This window comes from Bos javanicus, chromosome X (genome assembly GCF_032452875.1).
Source record: "Bos javanicus breed banteng chromosome X, ARS-OSU_banteng_1.0, whole genome shotgun sequence".
NCBI classification, from domain to species: Eukaryota; Metazoa; Chordata; class Mammalia; order Artiodactyla; family Bovidae; genus Bos; species Bos javanicus.
In genome coordinates, this window is record NC_083897.1 from 47,906,208 (window position 1) to 47,921,737 (window position 15,530).

Below are 15,530 nucleotides of genomic sequence, written 5' to 3' on the forward strand. Positions count from 1 at the left end.
TTTGTGAATTCCTCATGGTGGACTATAGCCACAACACACTTGGACTCCTACCCCTGTTCCAGCTTCAACTTATATTATTTTCCTGCTTGATCATTACCCTTAAGCCACACTTTCTTAATTTTCTAGAACATACCAAACTCATTTCCTCTCCAGGGCTTTTGCTCATGCTACTTGTTCCCTTTTCCTGGAATAGTTTCCTCTTCACCAAATTACTTTTCACTCTTCTCCACACACCCATCCCACCAGGCTCTGCCTTAATTTAACACCTACTTATCCTCCAGCTCCTCAGTTCAAACCTCATTTTCTCCAGATCAAGTCCTCATTTTGAATACACTTTTTATGAACTGGAATAAAACAATGTAGCGGAAGCATATGGAGCAAGAGTGGCAGCCATACAGTTCGGGGTTGGAGAGGTCAGCAGGTAACAGACGAAGCATGCCCTTGCAGGACTAGTTGATGATTTGGTTAGTAATAGTGTAAGAGCAACAGAAAATTAATAAAAAGTGTCAGTGATCAGATTTGGGTTTTGAAGAGATACTCTGGCTACTGTATGGAGGATCTGCTTAAATAAGGGAAAGGGGTGTGCAAGGAGACCAATCAGGAAGCTATGTGCAATAGTCTAAGAAGGAGGAAGTGGTGGCTTAGACCAGAGTGGTGACACTGGAGGTACAGACAACTTAGTGACAGATATATTAACAATGTGAAATACAATCAATAAACCTTCTTGAAGGATGAGGTTCGAAGAATGAAGAAGATGGTGTTCAGATTGTGTCTAATCCTGGCTTGTGCAATTAGATTAGAAGACCAGCTTTTACGAGTATTTGGATGTGTGGTGGGAGCAGGGTTGAAGGATTGGTAAAAACACTTAGGACTGTGGGCTGGATGTAGATTTTAGTTTTAGACTAAAGTTTTTAAATTACTTAGTAGAGTGTTTTATTGTACTATTACAGCTTCATAATAATTATAGCTTACACTTAGTGAATACATACTTGTACCAGACGCTGTTCTATGTGCTTCACATATATTAAGTCACTTAAACATCAATAAATGATGATGTTTATGATTCCATAATTATCATTATCATTATTGCAATATATAGTGCCTGTCTTTCCTGGACAGAGTTAGTTAACATAAGCAATTTCTTTCTATCCAATTCTTTTTATAGACTCCATGCAGAAAAGTACCATATAGTATAGGAACATTCTTTAGAGAAATTACAGTGCAGTTGATTAGGTTATAGCTATCTCTAGTTATATTCTAATCCTGAGGGCACATCCTGGGTTAGTGACCTTGTTTAGCTTCTGATGTTCCCATGTATGTAACCTATCTATAAATCTGTACTCAGAGCGGGTTGCTTTCACCAGTGTATGAATCCCGATTAACAGTTAACCTCATTCTCATAAAATGCTTATACCTGGCATTGTCCCTAAATTTTCATGGTTATTTACTAAAGCTACATATGTACTCACTAGAGCATTCTTGCCCAATCTGGGACAAAGAGCTCATTAGGTTTAAAAATAAAATCTCAACTTTTTGCAAAGTCATCTCAGCAAGAAACCCAGCTGGCAGCCTTTTTTATTTTATTTCTAAAATTCAATTGTATAAATCAAGGGCCAAAAGTCTCTTTGAGCTTTCTCTGGCCTAAACACTGATAATTTGAGGACTTCAAAATGCTTGCATATAGCTCATTTGGGGACCTGTGGACTAACTGGACTAGTCTACATTGAAATATCAAGGTATAATAAGTTTGCACAGGTATTTTTGAAATGGATTAAAATTGGCAGGTTGCACGCTATTGTCACTTTTGATCATCAGCACCACCTTTATGTTATGTGGAAATGGATCTCTTTTTTTGCCTGTTAAGATGAAGGGTAGTAAGAAAGAGAAAATGTTATTTATATTGTACAAGAAAACATTAGCAAGACAAAATTCAAAATCAACTATATTTTAATAAAAATAAATTTACAAAAAGAAACATTAGCAGATATCTATTGCAGTAGACAGGCAGTGGTGTCAATTGAACATCTCTCTCAGCTAGATTTTAGGTGGAAAATCAGTTGGGCCAAAAGAAAAGAAAACAAAACAATAGCGGCATTAGAGATGCTATTCAGATTTTCTCAGCAACATGGGACATTGAAGTATAGATTACTGTATAGGCTGATGACCTCTTCATTTGGTTTCCAAATCTATTGCTGTGATCTCAGAAGTTAAGCTTTTGTCAAGAATAGTAAAAGAGAAAAGCAAGCATGACTAAAATAATTGACAGACTAAAATCCTAAGCAAGATTTGGGATACAATACAATACAGTCAGTGGAGCTCAGCTCAGGCTCACCAGCTTCATTCACACCCATTTATAAAACAATCAGGAAAAACCTCCTCTAATGAGGGTTTGCCAAGAAGACACTTGTTAGGATCTATATGCGGGGAAAGCTCTTTGATTCACAGAGAAGTTGATACAGGAAGCTGAGTAACTATAGCTGCCAAAAAGAGGGATAAATAGCAACTCAAAATTGGATGGTTTGCAATATACAGCAACAGGAAAAGCTGTCTTACTCTCTTCATGATAGCAGTGGCACCTTGGAGCTACCCACACCACCAAGGAAGAAAGCTGATGGAGCCCAAGAGGCAGCCTGTGCCCTTGCTCTGAAGTTGATTTGCCCAGCCAGGCAAACGCATGTGGGAGGTTTGACTTTGTCGTTCACACTGGTCCAGATGGTGCTTCTCAAAGCCAGAATCTCTGGGCCACCAGAGCAGCATGGAGAAGCTTTCAGCTCCTCCTGAATCAAATTCTGGCTCTTGCAGCAAGGAAGAATGCCAATCTTTTCCAGCCAAAAAGCTACTGAATTCGCTCGTTCCCCCCACCCCCTTTCGTCCAACTCTTTGCTTGAAACATTAGAGTTGTAAAATGTGAGTTAAACTTTTTTCCTTCATTTTCAAGACTATTTCTGATGCTTTGAATCATGACATCACCCAAAATTATGTTTTAAAATAAAAGAAGACATTCATTACATTTTTATTCCAATTGCACTTGATTCAGAAATAAACACTTGGGTTCAAAATGCAGAGTACAACTTGTAAGTCGTTTTCTTTAACTGCCAAGCCCATTGTAATTGTACATGGCTTGCCGATTGGTACTGGCTGAACCTTGTCACTGGAACAGGGTTCACCAGTGACCCTTCCACACCATGCATGCATGCTAAGTCGCTTCAGTCATGTCTGACTCTGTGAGATCCTATGGACTATATCCTGCCAGGCTCCTCTGTCCATGGGTTTCTCTAGGCAAGAATAGTGGAATGGATTGCCATGCCTTTCTCCAGGAGATCTTTCTGATCCAGGGATCCAACCCAGATCTCTTCCATTGCAGGCAGATTCTTTACCTTCTGAGCCACCAGGTTACTTCCATACCATATCATAGGGATTTTGGTTCACAACTTTTAGAACTGCCTTTGCCTTCCTTCTGATCCTATATGCTTTGTCTTATGTACGGATGTTCGTCTCTACCAGACCATAAGCCCCTTTGAGAGCAGGGAATATGTCATGGTTCTATGACTCTACTCTTTGTCCTTCCAACCCAGCCTAGTGTTCTGAGGAGTAAGCATTAAATGCTTGCTAAAATTTTAGTTTATTTTCCAGTCACTCATTTCACCCTTTAGGGTGACCCATATTTTTTTCTGATCCCATATATCAAGCTAAGAGAATTAAGTGTTTTTCTGTAGTGATGCCTTAAGAGCTTTCTCTGAAACAGGGTCATGCAAACCAGGTAAGGAAAGGGATAGAAAGCATGCTATCAGGTGGTTCAGAACTGGTGCCCAATGTTCATTAAGTTCCTTGCCACATTCTCTTTTAGTTTTCCAATATCTTCTGGGTCTAAGCTTATGGAGAAAGACTCATTTTTCTTTGCTGGGAAGAGATATTATCATTATTATTTAATTTATCAAAATTAAATCATAAGATATTTATCATTATTGTTAACCTCACAAATATGCTGAGAAATTCTACAAGTCATACAGGCTCTTCTTTAGTTCAGATGCAAGTATCACTTCTTTTAAGAAGCCTTCAATAATTGTCCTGGCCTACAATTCTTTCCCCCTTCTCTAACCCAGTACAGTACAGTATAGCTTACTTTAGCATTTAATATACCACTGGAATTATAAACTCTTGAGGGAAGAGCTATGTTAACTTTCTTCATTTCCCTCAATGTCTCCTAACATGGGGACCAGACTCAATATTGGCTGATATTTTATGTATATGACTCAGAATTTATCTTCACTATTAACTAATATGTCTGATAATTTCATTTGAATGGCCCCATATTGTCTCCAATTCAACATGCCTAATACTGAACTCATAAATTTCCTTAAAACTAGCTTTCTGTCTTGACTCAGTAATTTCTTTGAGCCACCTAGGCCTTAAACTTCACTGTAATCTTTGATTCTCTCCTCCTTTCTTTTCCTTCACAACCAATCATAGCTCTCAAATCCATGCCTTTTAAAATTTCTCCTTCCTCTTTCTACCTGCTGATAACTTCCTAATCCAGCTCTTATCATCTGACACACTATTTCAGGGATCTCCAATTAATCTATCTTGAGTCTCACTTCATCTATACTTTGAAAGTACGCCTTCATTACCAAATATATTTTCCTAAAACTCTGTGATAGTATGTCTTTCTTGCTCAAAATTTTGCTTGCCATTGACATTCGAGAGGCTTGTCACTGCCGTCAAAGGTGAAGTCCAAAATCCTTGGCCTGGTTTCCAAGGCCTTCTACATCTTTCTAGCTTTAAGTAATGTTGTTAAGTATATCTCATGACTCCCCTATGTGAATCAAGTGAATCTAACTAACGTCCTTAAAATATGCTCCCTGTATCCCCTTGTTTCAGAGAAGGCAATGGCACCCCACTCCAGTACTCTTGCCTGGAAAATCCCATGGACGGAGGAGCCTGGTAGGCTGCAGTCCATGGGGTCGCAAAGAGTCGGACACGACTGAGCGACTTCACTTTTGCTTTTCGCTTTCATGCATTGGAGAAGGAAATGGCAACCCACTCCAGTGTTCTTGCCTGAGGAATCCCAGGGACTGGGAAGCCTGGTGGGCTTCCGTCTATGGGGTCGCACAGAGTTGGTCACGACTGAAGCGACTTAGCAGCAGCAGCATCCCCTTGTTTATGCTTTTGTTTCTATTCCTGTTCCTCTCTGCTAATGTAATTATCAGTATTATTGGTCCTTTCAGGTACAGCTCAAGAATTGAACACAATAGTTGGTACAATAATGATTTGCTGAATGAATGGATTTTTCCCCCTTTTAGGGTTTATGCTGCACCAATTGTCTTTACAAATAATTTGTTACTTAGCAAATTTTTCTCACATTGTTTAATTTCAATATACCTTTCTAGAGTTTAAGCCAATTCTAAACTCCTTTTGGACAAGTACTAATTTATATGTTTTTATGTTTAGTATCACTCACGTACTAAAGCATAGAGTTCCCCATGTATGTAATCAGCTTACAATATACATGTGTAGATTACTCACAGGTGCTCAGTAACTCCTTGCTGCCAAATAGAATATGGAAGTAGAGATTGTGATACTGACTGAGAGGTTTTTAATTCCTGGTGAGCCCTGTGAATTGACTGACCCCTGTCCTTCAGAATCCTATGTTCTTAAATTCATAGTTGGTATTATTTAGCATTTTTTGATAAAACCTTTATTTTTCCAAGATTTTAAGGTTATTGTATGCTGAAATGATGTTATGTGAATATCATCAAATTTTACATGATTAAATGTAGCAAAAGTTAAATCTACTTGAAAAACCATGACAGCATATTTACCTTGTACTTTAGCTGTCTTTGATGATGGAACAATGTATTGATTTGATCATTTCAATCCACTTTCCAAGATAAGAAAGCAAACAAATCAACACTACCAATTCTACATGCCATGTTAATTTTAACAGAGAATATAATTTCCAATCTTTGTAATTATGTAACTGAGTAAAAAGTGAAACATATAGTTCATTCCTAAAATGCTTTGTTTATATGTTACCAATATCCAGATGGAAGGCAATATTGCTGATCACAGAACACATGGCTTCAAGGTACCTATTTCATCTGCACATTGGGACTAGATGTTATTAATTTCAATAAGTACATATACTCTGTGAAAAATTAGAAATATCAGCAAGGTTAAATCAGGATGTATGATTTTGTTATTAAGTGAGAGGCTAGTGAGTAGAGAGGAAATAATGTGTTGCAATCTTTTTGGCACAGGTGATCCCCAACACTTATCTCTTGTCATTTTTTTTTGTTTGTTTGTTTGTTTGTTCTTATTTTTTATTTTTTTAATTTATTTATTTTATCTGGAGGCTAATTACTTTACAATACTGTATTGGTTTTGCCATACATCAACATGAATCTGCGACGGGTGTACATGTGCTCCCCATCCTGAACCCCCCTCCAACATCCATTTATGATAAAAACTCTCTTGTCATTTTTATAGATCCCTACAAAACATTCTAGCTGATGCAATGAATAAAGATATAAAGTGGTAAAGGATAGGGACTCAAAGTCACCCAGCATATAGAGTTCTAGAATTCTTGGCTTATAATTAAACAGGTGTGTATGTGTGTCAGTATAGAAGTATGTGATGTCTGTGTGTAGTTTTCATGTTTGCCAAAAATGATAATAAACAAACAAAAGTGTATTTGATTGTGGTGGGCGTCCCAGGTGGTGCAGTGGTAAAGAACCTGCCTGCTAAGCAGGAGACTCAGGTTTGATCCCTGAGTGGGGAAGATCCCCTGGAGAAGGAAATGGCAACCCACTCCAGGATTCTTACCTGGGAAATCCTATGGACAGAGGAGCCTGGTGGTCTACAGTCCATGGAGTTGCAAAGAGTCAAACATAATTTAGTGACTAAACAACAACAAAACAGAAGTCCTTTAAAATTAGCATAAGTGAAAAAAGGGGTACTTTTTGTAAGAAACACAGTTTCTCAAGGAAACCTGAGGTAGAAAGGGTAGTTTATATTTCATGGGTATTTGGAAACTCACTGTCAAGAAACTGGGAAGCTTCTGTTTTTTAGCACCCTTTTTCCAGATCAACTTTCATAATATCAGCAAATACAAAAGCATGGCCTCCTTACAGCTTCTGAATTTCTAATATAAGAACATTACCAAGAGGTTTATCCAAATAGTAGAGGCTGACCTATATCTCTGTATCACAAGTCCAGATTCAGTACAACTTGAGGTATATGTTCATCCTCATCTGGTCACCTATGGCTTAGGGGAGGGCCCAGAAGAAAATTCAGCCCAACTTATGTTGAAGGTTTCCACATGTTCAATCATTGTGGGCCTAGTAGGTGATGTGGTATTGGGTACATGGTAAGTATACAGCAGCTGGGATCCACCCTGTCTGGGGGATTTTAGGATACGGGGTGTGGGATTAGCAAATACCCTAAAAAGTGAATATTATAGCTATGTATAGGGGATAGGATAGAGGGAAGAGAGAAATAGCAGAAAAAGAAGCAGAAAAAGGGAGAAATGTAACCATCTAAGTGTATATAGTCATTTAGTTTTGATATATTTAATATACAAATCAGGGAAATAACTGTTTCTCATTGTTGTATTATTTATTGTTACTATTCTGCTTACATTATCTGTTAAGACTTTTTAAAACTTCATATCCTGAAGATATATGTGTAATTATAATTCAATGGCAGTTTATTACACACATAATCTAATTTTCTATCCTTAATAAAACATCTAAATGAAAACCCAAATAGGCCTTTTATATACTCATTAACACAATATGTAAAAATCAAGACAGTGCCTAGAATTCTATATGCAGTGCCCTACTTTGGTGAGGCAGAGTCTATCAATTACCATCCAGTTTCTTTACATTTTTTAAAGTGTCCATACCCATTAGCTGGAATTAAAATGACATATTTATAAGATTAAATAGTTTTGCATATAGTCCTGTAACATCTATATTTTAGCATGCTGGTGTCTGAAAATGATTACTTTTCTTTCAGACTCATTACAAGTGTATTTTTAATTAACTAAATTGCTGCATCATGTTTCATTTCTTTTAGCAATATCCTTGGAGAGGTTACTATGAATTTTTACAGTAGGCGTTGAATTTTATGAGCTCTGTCAGTCCTGTAGGGCAAACAATCTGGCCTGATATAGGTCAGGTGACAGTGACATGTGGGACACAGACTGTAAGGCTGGCAAAAGCTATATTAGTAGTTACAGAAAAAAAAAAAATCAATGTTTTAGGGATAAAGGTTTTACATTATAAAATGCATTCAAATGCAAATATGAATTGAAAAGAGAACAGATAGGCAAAAGAAATTCTGGGGGACTGAGGAAGATGAGGATGAATGCACTGATGAAATGATGAAATGAAGCACTCCACTTTATTCATTGGAATCAGGTTGAAAGTGAAGGAAATGGTAGTCTGCTTGGTCGTGTTCAACTCTTTGCAACCCCATGGACTGTAGCCCGCCAGGTTTCTCTAGCCATGGTATTCTCCAGGCAAGAATACTGGAGTGGATAGCCATTCCCTTCTCCAGGGAATCTTACCAACCTAGGAATCGAACCCAGATCTCCTGCATTGCAAGTCGATTCTTTATTGTCTGAGTCACCAGGGAAACCCAGGTTGGTGATGTGGAAAAAGGTACTAGGCTGGAAGTTAAGAAACTTGGGTTCTAGTTCAGGGTGACTCATTTTTGTATAATTTTGGGCAAGTCAATTATCTTCCCTGAGTCTCAGTTTCCTTGTTGGCAAAATGAAAGAGTAGGAGCAAATTGTCTCTAAGGTAGCTAACTGCCCAGCCATTTGATCCTATGACCTAAAATGATTCTTCAGTTCAGTTCAGTTCAGTTCAGTCACTCAGTCGTGTCTGACTCTGTGACTCCATTGATTGCAGCATGCCAGGCCTCCCTGTCCATCACCAACTCCTGGAGTTTACTCAAACTCAGGTCCATTGCATCAGTTATGCCATCCACCCATCCCATCCTCTGTCATCCCCTTCTCCTCCCGCCTTCAACCTTTCCCAGCATCAGGGTCTTTGCATTAGATGGCCAAAGTATTGGAGCTTCAACTTCATCAGTCCTTCCAATGAATATTCAGGACTGATTTCCTTTAGGATGGACTGGTTGGATCTCCTTGCAGTCCAAGGGACTCTGAAGAGTCTTCTCCAACACCACAGTTTCAAAGCATCAATTCTTTGGTGCTCAGCTTTCTTTATAGTCCAACTCTCACACCCATACATGACCACTGGAAAAACCATAACTTTGACTAGAAGGACCTTTGTTGGCAAAGCAATGTCTCTGCTTTTTAATATGCTATCTAGGTTGTTCATAAGTTTTCTTCTAAGGAGTAATTGTCTTTTAATTTCATGGCTGCAGTCATCATCTGCAGTGAGTTTGGAGCCCCCCAAAATAAAGTCTTTCACTGTTTCCACTGTTTCCCCATCTATTTGTCATGAAGGGCTGGGACCAGATGCCATGATCTTAGTTTTCTGAATATTGAGTTTTAAGCCAACTTTTTCACTCTCCTCTTTCACTTTCATCAAGAGGCTCTTTAGTTCTTCTTCACTTTCTGCCATAAGGGTGGTGTCATCTGTATATCTGAGGTTATGCAGATGAGGAATTAACCCCATGCCCAAGGGCAAAGGAGAAGCCCCAGCAAGACGGTAGGATGGGAGAATTTACCTTTAGAATCAAACCTCATTCCCACCAGAATCATTCTAAAATGATTCTTAGATGGTAATTTTCGATTCTGCTAATCCATGCAATTTTGTCCTGTCAGGGTATGGTATCAACAATTGATGTAATCCAATGATATCTATAAAAAGATGTTTGGTTTGCATATCTCCTATCTTTTCTCTGAGGTTGCATATCTTTTTCATGCTGCCCTGTCTTCTCCCAGGTGATAAGAAGGGAATTTCTTTTGCTGGAAGAAGCTGAGGGAGGCTGGGTGCCTTGATGAATGCAAAGCTATGGGGAGGGTAGCAGCCTGGAACATGCTGAGTTCCGCCTTTTTCTTTTGGCACTCTCTCACTGGGTAGTAATAGGTGGTAATGTTAAATCGGGGACTAGCATAATACAAGTTTGATAATCTTACAGGACAGAAATGCAAAGCAAAAGCAATGGGGTTATCAGGTGGCACCCTCTTCACTTCATCTCAGGCAAGCTTCAGGTTCGGAGAAATGGTTAAAAGTGTGAGCCAGTTTGTAATTTGGAGATAGAAGAATTCATTTTCTAATAGGAAAGCTAAATTATATATATATATATATATATATATATATATATATATATAGAAACTTTTATTAAAACAGTTCCACCACAGTGACTCTGATTAAGAAGTAGGGCAATTTTCATCATGTAAATTATGTTTTCAAATTAGATTTAAATAGCATAGTAATACTTTTACTCTTGTTATCTACCATTTAAAAGAAATAATTTGGTTAAGTTCTTGAATTTTCACGAGATGAAATTCCATCACAATACTAGAGTAATTGAAACTGTGGTGATTTTTAGAGCCATCCAATTACAGGAATTCAACTCAATTATTTTTCTAATGAAGTTAGTTTTCACATACATGTGTCGATCATTTCCTGTCAATGTGAAGAAGTCTTAAAAGTCTTTTTCTGATGAATTCTGGATATTATTGTACCTGTAATGGGATAGTCATTGATACAGTCAGATAATGTAGAGCCCATAAAAGAAGCCATGATTATAAATTTCAGTATGTCTATTTATTGTTTTTCTGCCAGTATCAATAAACAATTGTGACTGTTTTTCTGTAATATACTGACCATAATACATTGAGTGGGAGTCTGAAATTTTACAAATAATTTAATGAAAATGTTAATGCAGGTGCATTCTATTTAGATAGTGTGTTAGTCGCTCAGTTGTGTCTAACTCTTTGTGAACCCATGGACTGTAGCCCACTGGGCTCCTCTGTCCATGGAATTCTCCAGGCAAGAATACTGGAGTGGGTTGCCATTCCCTTCTCCAGGGGATCTTCCCAACCCAGAGATCGAAGCCATGTCTCCTGCATTGCAGGCAGATTCTTTACTGTCTGAGCCACCAATAGTAGTGGCATAGTAAACACAAGACTAACTGGACCAGTGCCTCAACATTCTGAGAGTTATGTCTTTTTCTGTTTTGATAAAATTAAAGTCAAGGGAATTTAGGCCTATGTGATCATAAGCCTTTGCCCTCTGTTTATCCTTAACTGTAGTTTTCAGATTGGAGAAAACTGTAAGATCCTCAGAAGAATGTAAAGTTCAATTAATTATTTAACTGATCCCTGTTCAGACATTTATTCAGTGAGCCCACACATGTCCCAGGCATTGTGCTAAGCTTTGGGGATACCAAGGTTAATTGACCTGGTCCAACCTCTCGAGGAAGACACAGTTTGAGAATTAGTTTCTATATAATACAGGAGAGACAAGTTGTACCAATATAAAATTCAGAGACTGGGCATGTGCTGGTGGGTAGGCAGTGCAGTGAGTAGAAGAAGGAGGGTTATGTGAACAACCTGTGACATTTCCTATCCCAGCAAAGTCAGTTGAATGACTCAGATCTGCAATCGAGAAAACTTGTTTTGGAAAAATATTCCTCTCTCTTAGAGGCTCCTGCTCCCTTTAAGGAGTTAATTTACGTCACCTCTCAGAAGTGAGAGATGGACAAAAAGCAGAGTGGAACTCTGAAGCAAAATGAAAAAGATCAATTTATTTAAGCCTAAAACTATGCTTTAAAATTATGGACTCTTGTGTAGAGATATTATGTGTCTAAATATTATTGTACAATATATCTAAAGGTTGGGGTCACTTTTAGTTTAATGACAAAATCTACGTTTTAAAAGGTCAGCCAATGAATTAAACATACGTGTGGTAGATTTTTGCATTGCTTTACCATTTCAAAGATACAATCCAGTGGAGAAGGCGATGTGCCTGATGTACAATGAAACCAGGTTGAAATCAGGTTTTGTTATCTAAAAGGCTTTCTTGAAAATGTATAGGGTTGAAAAGGAGAAAAAAGTCAATTCTGTTTTTTAGAAGTAAATGTGGGCTGTAGTTACATAATTACAAAACAGTCACCCTCAAAGTAAAAACAAGCATTTAACCATGGCAAAAATTACAGTTAACAATGTGTGGGTTTATTGAAACAAACAGAAATACATTGATCTGTAAATTAAATGCTGCTCTTTGAACTGAAGCCCATGGAACAGTTGGAGGCGGCTGTGTGAGGAAGACCTGTCTTTTTTGAGTATATAGGGAAGTGGATAAGGAGAGAAGCCTTGATATCTGCAGGCTAAAGAAAGCTGAATTGTGGTAAAAACTAAGCTGTAAAGGTCTGACAAAGTAATGATTTATTAGTGATTCATTAGTTAGTGATTAAGTCAAGAAAATGAAGAAAGTTCATTCCAGCAATATCAGTTGGCTTGAAAAATGGCATAATGTCAGCATAGCTTCAGATATTTATATTAGTTTTGTTTTACAGCCTTATTAATGATCAAGGGACATTGCAATGAGAACTGATTTGAACTTAACTTTCTTTTTCTTTTTTTAAAATTACAAACACCACAAAAAACAAAGACTTGCCAGCTTAGAAAAATGATAGACAAAAACCAAGGCCTAACCTGGACAGGTTTGCAACGAATATCATAGATGGGAATAGAATGCTTGTAGATAATGAGTGGTAAATATAGGTGATATCTTTCTTTATCTGGCCTCTGCTAGCTTCTCTTCTGAAAAACAGCAACAGCAAAAACAGCCACATCAATAAAAACTCTTTGTGACCCCATGGACTGTGGCACTGCAGACTCCTCTGTCCATGGAATTTTCCAGGCAAGAATACTGGAGTGGGTTGCCATTTCCTTCTCCAGGGGATCTTCCAACCCAGAGATCGAACCTGAGTTTCTTTTGCACCCTGCATTGGCGCTGAGCTGCCTGGGAAGCCCAAAAAGAATTTAGGGATGGTTTATTAAAATATGCAGAAGGGCAACATTGACGTGCAAGAAAAATAAAGTCCAAACAGTAAATCCACAGCATAAGGATATTAGAGAAAAAGGCATCACACCTAAAAACAGTGCTGGGAGCAGAGGGTTAGTCTACAATACAAATTTGGGAACTCAAGAGAGGCCCTTCATTAGCATTTATAAGAACTCTTTGATAAAAGACTGAAGGGATTATCTGGATCTGGACTATTGCTTTTTTTCAAGGGGTCAGATAGCGAATTCAACTAGAAAATGAAGTTGCTCAGTCATGTCCGACTCTTTGCGACCCCGTGGACTGTAGCCCACCAGGCTCCTCCATCCATGGGATTCTCCAGGCAAGAATACTGGAGTGGGTTGCCATTTCCTTCTCCAGGGGAATCTTCCCAACCCAAGGATCAAACCCAGGTCTCCTACATTGGGGCAGACGCTTTAATCTCTATGCCACTGAGTGGGCTATTCCCTCAAATAGGCTTTACTTAGAAAGGATTATCAGCAGCTTCCCTGATGGCTCAGATGGTAAATAATCCATCTACAATTCAGGAGATATGGGTTTGATCCCTGGGAAGATCCCCTGGAGGAGGGCATGGCAACCCACTCCAGCATTCTTGCCTGGAGAATTCAACGGACAGAGCAGCCTGACAGGCTACAGTCCATGGGGTTGTAAAGAGTCAGACAGGACTGAGTAACTAAGCTTTTAAACACAGAAAGGATTATCATCCATTTTCACCTAATTTGTGTGAGTCACAGCGGTGAAATTTCCCCTCATGAAATTGTCAAACCTTTTACAAGAATACTATTTTAATAGTCCCAATCTAAATTTCCAACTGAGAGCAGTTTCCTGTTCTCAGAGTTAACATTCCAACGTGGTCACTTTAAGGAGGACAACACTGGCTGTACTTTGAAGTACCTAAATGGTAGTAGTCAAAGAGCTTGCAATGACCAATTCTTTGTGCAGGGGAGAGAGCAACTAAGGGATGGGGTTCCCAGAGCAAATTGGTACTTTTTATTCGAGGCAAAGTGCTCATATGTTTAAGGTAAATTACCTCTTCCAGGAAGACCATTTTGCTCTCTAAAGAAGTAATTTAGTTCAAAAGGGTACCGATTCAGTATCATTAAGCCTTTCAGCAGCTACATTTTCTATTATGAGCAAATCCTGGATAAGGTAATTTGCCTCAATTAGATGATCACTTTGAATCCAGGAGGGAGTATATTTTACTTACTTTACTCATAGTCATCAATTTCCTTCTGATTGCCCAGGTGTATATGGAAATATGTTGTGTATTATATACAAGCTTAATAAAATAAGACCTCATCCTTTGTTCAAAGTAGCATATGTTCAGCGGTACCTTAGCACATGTCCCAGTTACTGTTAAAAGTTGGATTAAGTCCTCAGGACTTACACCCTTGTCTGTTGACAGTATTCAAAATGTGGTCCTTCATTAAAAGGAGTTTATGAAGTTTTTATTTTTGACAGGAAGGTGCATGGGGTAAACAGTGGAACAGACCTGGTCTAACTTTCATGGATATGGTAAGGATTGCCTTTTTAACAACTCTGAAAGTGCTTTAAATATTAAGCCTTATGGAACCACTAATGACGTTTATTATTTAAAAGTCATAATGGAAAGAAATAAAGCTAAGGAAAATTTAGAGAAAATACTTAGGATTAGTGCCAAATAAATAGGTCTTCTGATGGCTAAAGAGTAGGTGAAAGTTACTGGTAGAAAATCTGTTATTAGTAGACTTAAAATGAGAATACAGGAAATGTGCTGCAGGAAAGCGAAAATTATTTGGGTGCCTCAATGTAAACATTAGGCAATGACCAACTGGCCACCCACTTGCCTCCCTGGTTCAGAACCTGTCAATAAATCTCACATTAGTCAACACTTACTGTGTTTTGCCTATAGAACAATCGAAGTAGTCCTACTGTTCTTCTCACAGCCCTTCCTAATTAGGGTGCATCACTGCACTTGAACTGCAAATGGATGGAACTCTACTTTGTTGGGTAACCCAAGTCACTTGTCCAACATATTGTATACTTACATATATTGCAAATCTGGTACTGTAAGAAAGGAGTCGATAGAATAAATTGTTCCAAAGCAAAAGAGCACTACTTTTGTTATGTAGTGACACAGTATACCTGAGACATTTTCTAGCTTAAGAAATAAAATTGGCTTCAAAAGAAATCCATCATTAACCAAACACCTCACCACCACCACAACATCACATCTAGCTATGTTTTCATTTGGGCTTTTTAAGTTTATGTGGTATCTTGAATGCATTTGGGGAGCTAGAAAAAGAGAAAAATCTCTTTGATGCCTGAATTTTTAAAAAAACTGTTTCAGTCTATGGTGTTATACACCTTGGCAACAATTATTTTGCTAACCTAATCACACATGTTCACTGTTGCTGTGTTATAAAGTAACTAAGGACAGCTGAGAGGCTGCTGGAGATGCTTGACACTCCATTTGAGGAACAACCATAGGTTTGATGGAATGGGCCGGGGATGACTTGTTGTTGTTCAGATGCTCAGTTG